This window comes from Astatotilapia calliptera, chromosome 15 (assembly GCF_964374335.1).
Source record: "Astatotilapia calliptera chromosome 15, fAstCal68.1, whole genome shotgun sequence".
Classification (NCBI taxonomy): domain Eukaryota; kingdom Metazoa; phylum Chordata; class Actinopteri; order Cichliformes; family Cichlidae; genus Astatotilapia; species Astatotilapia calliptera.
The window spans coordinates 41810043-41817412 of NC_137436.1; positions in this window are offsets into that span (position 1 = coordinate 41810043).

A 7370-nucleotide genomic window follows, 5' to 3' on the forward strand; every position below is an offset into this window, starting at 1 on the left:
GGGTTTCTACTCCACGGCCGTATTTCATACGGGTCCACATTTCCAATGCAGGCTATTTTCTGCAAGTACCGCTGCTTCGCCTCTGAATGAAATCGGTCTCTATACAGTTCATTCTCTTTTGAGCTGCTTTTAAGCATCTTTCTTGTAGTCGTCGTTCCAACACAGTGTGTTTGGTTTGATTCGTAGACCCCGAAAATGGTGCCGCGCTCCCATAATGCATTGCGGCGTGACGTCAACTCCAAAGCCCTATGGGTGCGTGTGTGTGTGTGTGTGTATGGGTGTGTGTATGGGTGCGTGTGTGTGTGTGTGTGTGTGCGTGTGTGTGGGTGTGTGTGTATGGGTGTGTGTATGGGTGCGTGTGTGTGTGTGTGTGTGTATCGGTTCGTGTGTGTGTGTGTGTGTGTGTGTGTGTGTATCGGTTCGTGTGTGTGTGTGTGTGTGTGCGTGTGTGTGTATGGGTGTGTGTATGGGTGTGTGTGTGTGTGTGTGTGTGTGTGTGTGTGTATCGGTTCGTGTGTGTGTGTGTGTGTGTGTATCGGTTCGTGTGTGTGTGTGTGTGTGTGTGTGTGTGTGTGTGTGTGTGTGTGTGTGTGTGTGTGTGTGTGTGTGTGTATCGGTTCGTGTGTGTGTGTGTGTGTGGTAGCCTGAAGGGAGATGGATTAGTTTCGCTGTAGTGGGGGAGGTAATGGTGGTGCACCTGGAATGACTAAAGAGGGTATAATGCTTGTGATGTTGTGGCCTTTGGCACTGGACTTAAATGGGCTGATTGTTAATTTTTTTCTTTTTAATGGCTAATCTCACAGGATTTCACAAACACACAGAAAACAGGGGGCAGAAATCAGTGGTCAGGAGCTGACGCACCACGTAAACACTCGACTTTGATTGGCTCTCTGAGGCAAACAGTATGGTCCTTACTGTTTGGTACAACAGGAGTAAAGACAGATAGCAGGTTTCATGAAGCCATTCAAATAATGCAAAGAATGAGTATATTTGGGACATTTTGTTCCATGATGTTTGGATAAATAACAGTTATGTCTGTTTCATAGATGAAATTGCTTTTCTTATTTTTGCTTGAGCTGATGTTACAGGAATGCCTGAAAGTATGTTTCAACTTTTTGTGTGAGTGCTCGTGGTAGGATGCTACAGGCGGTGATCAATTTTAAGATTCCTCTTTCATTTCATTCTTTCAAACTGGTGAAAACATTTATGTGTCTGTTTTACTCTGTATTGTCTGTTGGAAATTTATGGAAACTAGTGCAATTTTTTGGAGATAATAACTAATTTGGATCTTTTTATTCCCTGTGCTGCGCCTGTTAGGGGTCACCACATCTCCTCTGTATTTTCCTTTGTCACATCGACCCTTTCACACCCTTTCATAATACCTAATTTACATAAACAGAACATTTTAGAAAACTTGTAATGAAAACAAAGTAAGCAATCAAGTGGGGGAAGCTTTGTGATGATATCCATTAGTTAAAATCTCATCCAAACACACTGGTTTCTCATAAAAACACAGGAACTTTTACCATCATTTCACAATTTCTTCTGTAAATCGGAGCCAGAAAGCGACTGCAGCCACACCAATCCTTTATCTTTATTTCCCATCTTAAGATAATATTAATTTTAGAAAATTATATCTTCAAAAACAAAGATTATTGAGGGCTTTGACAGTATTTGATGACTTATTGAGTGATTTAAACTAATTGAGTGATTTTTAAAAGAATCTTTGTATAAAAAATATTTTCAGATGTATCACAAGCAGTGTTGGTCAAGTTACTTGAAAAAAGTAATCAGTAACTAATTACTGATTACTTCCCCAAAAAAGTAATCCCGTTACTTTACTGATTACTTATTTTCAAAAGTAATTAATTACTTAGTTACTTAGTTACTTTTTAAAAACACGATTTACAACCTGAAGAGGTGATAAAGCGATAGATCTTTCAGCCCAATTCTACTTTTTCTACATAATCATCATACAAAATGTAATCAAATGGAAAAGTCTCTTTTTAAAACTTGTTTTATTAGTTTTAATCTTTTAACTTTATGCATTAAGCAAACATTTAATTATATGCAACATTCTCTGACTGGAAGAAATTAGTTTAACATTTAAACCTATTTTCTGCACATTCCAGCACATAAAATAAAATATTTTTTGTGTTTACACTCAGTCTTTCAAATAGATGCAAGTAAAACACAGCAGAAAATAAATAAAGTCAAAGACTCAGCGGTCCTGTTGCTCTATTTTCACCTGTAAAGCAGGAGTGGGGTAGGCGGAGGTTTACCCTGGTGCAGGTGTGCTGCGGTCAGTGGAAGAATCCGCGAGTTTCTCTGAGTTTCCCATTACGTCGTAGCTACTCGGTGCTTGCTCAGAAGTTTAGGGGTTTTTTCGCTGTAAAGAGAAGTTTTCTTCCCACGCACAGCGGACACTAATGTTTTTGTCACTTTTTATGGAATCAAACTCAAAGTAAGGTCAGTACTTCCACGCTTTAAACGCTGCACGCTCATACTCTCTCTGCACTCGATATATGATCCATTGTTGATCTGCACACAGCTGTTGTCACGAACATCGCACTCGCTTACGTCACTGTCATGAGACATTCTCGCAAAAAAATCACGGTTTTAGTAACGCAGTAACGCAGCGTTCCTACGGGAAAGTAACGGTAATCTAATTACCATTTTTGCAATATGGTAAATGGCCTGTATTTATATAGCGCTTTACTAGTCCCTAAGGACCCCAAAGCGCTTTACATATCCAGTCATCCACCCATTCAGACACACATTCACACACTGGTGATGGCAAGCTACATTGTAGCCACAGCCACCCTGGGGCACACTGACAGAGGTAATCCCTTACTTTACTCGTTACTTGAAAAAAGTAATCAGATTACAGTAACGCGTTACTTGTAACGCGTTACTGCCCATCTCTGATCACAAGGCAAAAACTGGCTTTGTTAAATGTTATTGGAGTTTGTCACACACATTTTTGAACTTACTTTGTCAAAGTATATAAAATAGCCAAACAATACACTTTAACACTGCGTACCTTCTGTTGTTTACAAAAGAGGCCATGTAGCTGTTTTAATACACTTTCCAACATTAAGGAACCCGAAGAAGTTTAGTTATTAAGAAATTCATTGTAAAAATGGGAGGTGAGGGGCTGGATAATTGAAGCTAATGTGGTTGGTATTATCAACCAGCCTCAAACCAAAACATCACCTGTTGCAGTAGTTTGGAAAAGTCCATGGTGACAACAAACCTGGACTAGTGAGGATATTATGTTTGTTATTAAAACACAAAATGCATAAAAGGCAAAAAACAGAAGAAAAAAACGTGTTTTTTGTTGTAATTTAAAACACTGGACCACAATGTCTGCATGTTCATATAATGGTAAGGTTGTGGGTGTGTTTGGTGAGACACATTCTTAATTTCACTTCAGTGGTTTTTACTGGCACTGGCAGATTTTAAAAGCAATATTTCCAGTGCATCCAAATACAATTTACAGTACAATGAAAGAGCAATAGCCAATAGTAATAATAGGATGTGTGTGTGTGTGCGCGCCCAGGTTATTCATCGTTCCTCAGGTTATGAGATGTTTGTATATACTGGGAAATATGCTATATGTTTCATTCTGACATGCAGGGGCTGTTACACACTGGCCTAGGGGAAACCGGAGTGCAACACAAGGACTACAAGAAAAAGACCACAAAGAAGTAAATCACACAGCCACAGCTTTACAATGACTAGACGTTTTATTAACTCGACAGGTAGTGAGCATCAGGGTGGGCGTGGCCAAAACAACAAAATAAACACACTAGAAATTAATCCGAACTGACTTACCTACAGTGAGACAACCCCAAAAGAAAATACAAGCCTCTTTGTCATGTCTGTGTGTAGGCAGGCAGGAAGAGAGGACCCAAAATGCAGGACTCACTGAGACGGAAGTAACTCAAAACACACAGCTTTATTGCTGGTAGGAAGCAGAACAGAAAAACACTAACTAAACTAGAAGAACAGAATAACTAGGCAGGAAGGCTGGTAAACGGAACACACAGAGGAAGCGAGAGTGAACAGACGTTAACGACGCGACACCGAGTAGGGGAAGACACAGACACTAAATACAAGAGGTTAACGGAGCGAAGAGGAAACAGCTGGGAGACACGGCTGACGCTGATTACACTGACGAGACAGGGAGAGCACAAAGCTGAACGCACTGACAAAGGACACAGACCTACAAAATAAAACAGGAAGCACACGACAGACAGAGACACATGCGCCAACCAGCGTGCAGCCTGTTACAGTCGCTCCTGCTTTTCTCTTAGTTTAGCTCTTTTTTCTTACGTATTCTTTTTTTTTATTCTTAGTGTATTGTCTGTCTTGTCTTAATGTTGGTTTATAATGGAGCATTGTAACAAAAAATAATTTCCCCCAGGGATCAATAAAGTATTCTGATTCTGATTCTGAAACAGGCATAATGACGTCATGGGCAAACAGAGGGACATACGGGCAGAGAAGACTAAGCACAGGCAACCTGAACCAAACACGAGGGCGAGATAACAAAACCTAAACCAGAAATAATCATCATCGTCATCATCATCATCATCATCATCGGATAACTAAAGAATCAGAATATAATTATAATCAAAACGGTATCACCAGAGAACAAGAACTAATCCATAATGCAAAAATAAACCAAAACATAAGAAACTCCTCCACCTCCACCCCTACAGCCACCATGTCCAGATAGAAGTCTTTCTACACTATTTTCACTGCAGCCTAGCTCTTCTCATCTCGGAAAACTCAGTCACACGGCACAAAGAGGCCAAACGCGCGGCTCTCTGGAAACAGGAAGTAGGAGGGGCTGCCGGCCCAGTCAGGTCCCAGTTTGTAGCCGGCCTCATTCCATCTTCCACCAATGGTCAGCCTCACCTGGAAACTTACATAACACAAACATCACAGAGTACAAACAATGCTCCCGCCTGGTGTGGCGAGTAACAGCGCCACACGGCAACTATGGCTGTGTCCCAATTCAGGGTCTGCACGTTTGAAGTACGCATTTTAAGTGTGATTACGTCATCACCATGCGACGACAGCTGTCCCAATTCGAAGTGTACTTCAAATGCATACTTCAAATGCATACTCCAAATGCGCTGTCGATTTCCCCAAATATCAAGCGTGGTCGTGCACGCTTCGTGGTCCCATATATCCCACAATTCATAGCGCGGCGGTGGGTGTGGATAATTTTGCCGCAAAATACGGCAGAAGGTAGCGGCCGAAGAGTGAACTGTCAAAAGTAAGTACTGAATATGATGTCACTTATTTATGTGCGAATGTTTAATAACGAAGAACATTAAGACATTTTAGAACATTTTAAACATTTAAACATTTTAAAACAGTTTATCCTTCAAGCTCGGGTCCTCTACCAGAGGCCTGGGAGCTTGAGGGTCCTGCGCAGTATCTTAGCTGTTCCCAGGACTGCGCTCTTCTGGACAGAGATCTCCGAAGTTGTTCCCGGGATCTGCTGGAGCCACTCGCCTAGCTTGGGAGTCACCGCACCTAGTGCTCCGATTACCACGGGGACCACCGTTACCTTCACCCTCCACATCCTCTCGAGCTCTTCTCTGAGCCCTTGGTATTTCTCCAGCTTCTCGTGTTCCTTCTTCCTGATATTGCTGTCATTCGGAACCACTACATCGATCACTACGGCCGTCTTCTTCTGTTTGTCTACCACCACTATGTCCGGTTGGTTAGCCACCACCATTTTGTCCGTCTGTATCTGGAAGTCCCACAGGATCTTAGCTCGGTCATTCTCCACCACCCTTGGGGGCATCTCCCATTTTGACCTCGGGACTTCCAGGTTATACTCGGCACAGATGTTCCTGTACACTATGCCGGCCACTTGATTATGGCGTTCCATGTATGCCTTGCCTGCTAGCATCTTGCACCCTGCTGTTATGTGCTGGATTGTCTCTGGGGCATCTTTACACAGCCTGCACCTGGGGTCTTGCCTGGTGTGATAGACCCCAGCCTCTATGGATCTTGTACTCAGAGCTTGTTCTTGTGCTGCCATGATTAGTGCCTCTGTGCTGTCTTTCAGTCCAGCTTTGTCCAGCCACTGGTAGGATTTCTGGATATCACCTCCTCTATCTGCCGGTGGTACATACCGTGCAGGGGCCTGTCTTTCCATGATGGTTCCTCGTCTCCCTCCTTTCTTGGGTTTCTGCTGCCTGAGGTATTCACTGAGCACTTGGTCAGTTGGGACCATCTTCCCAATGTATTCTTGGATGTTCGTTGTCTCGTCCTGGACTGTGGTGCTGACACTCACCAGTCCCCGGTCCCCTTCCTTCCGCTTAGCGTACAGCCTCAGGGTGCTGGACTTGGGGTGAAACCCTCCATGCATGGTAAGGAGCTTTCTTGTCTTTATGTCAGTGGCTTCTATCTCCTCCTTTGGCCAGCCTATTATCCCAGCAGGGTACCTGATCACAGGCAGGGCGTATGTGTTGATGGCCCGGATCTTGTTCTTACCATTCAGCTGACTCCTCAGGACTTGCCTGACCCTCTGCAGGTACTTGGTGGTTGCAGCTTTTCTAGCGGCCTCTTCATGGTTCCCATTCGCCTGCGGGATCCCCAGGTACTTGTAACTGTCCTCTATGTCTGCAATGTTGCCTTCTGGTAGTTCAATCCCCTCAGTTCTGACTACCTTCCCTCTCTTTGTTACCATCCGACTACACTTCTCCAGCCTGAATGACATTCCAATGTCATTGCTGTATAGCCTGGTAGTGTGGATCAGTGAATCAATGTCTCGTTCACTCTTGGCATACAGCTTGATGTCATCCATGTACAGGAGGTGGCTGACAACTGCTATATATATATATATATATATATATATATATATATATATCAAATCAAAATCACTTTTATTGTCACATCACATGTGCAGGAACATTGGTACAGTACATGTGAGTGAAATTCTTGCGTGCGAGCTTCACAAGCAATATATATATATATATATATATATATATATATATATATATATATATATATATATATCATAATAATCTGACAGTACTATAATATTGGCCATATTATATTTACATTACCACAGTGAGATGACTTTAGTCTCATGAACAACATGAGCTAATTGTTATTTCCTAACTACTCTTGAAATGACTGTTCAGCACAGACATGAAGCCCAACAATCATGTTTACAGTCCTGTGGTCTCAGCCTCAGATACTCACCTAATCAAAGTGATGTCATGACAAAAATGAATGACCAACAAAACATTTTTCTCCTTCATTTCTGTCAATCAAAGCTGTATGTAACGTTTCTCGCGGTTAGTATCATGGTTGCTAGGCAACCTGGACAGTGCGAC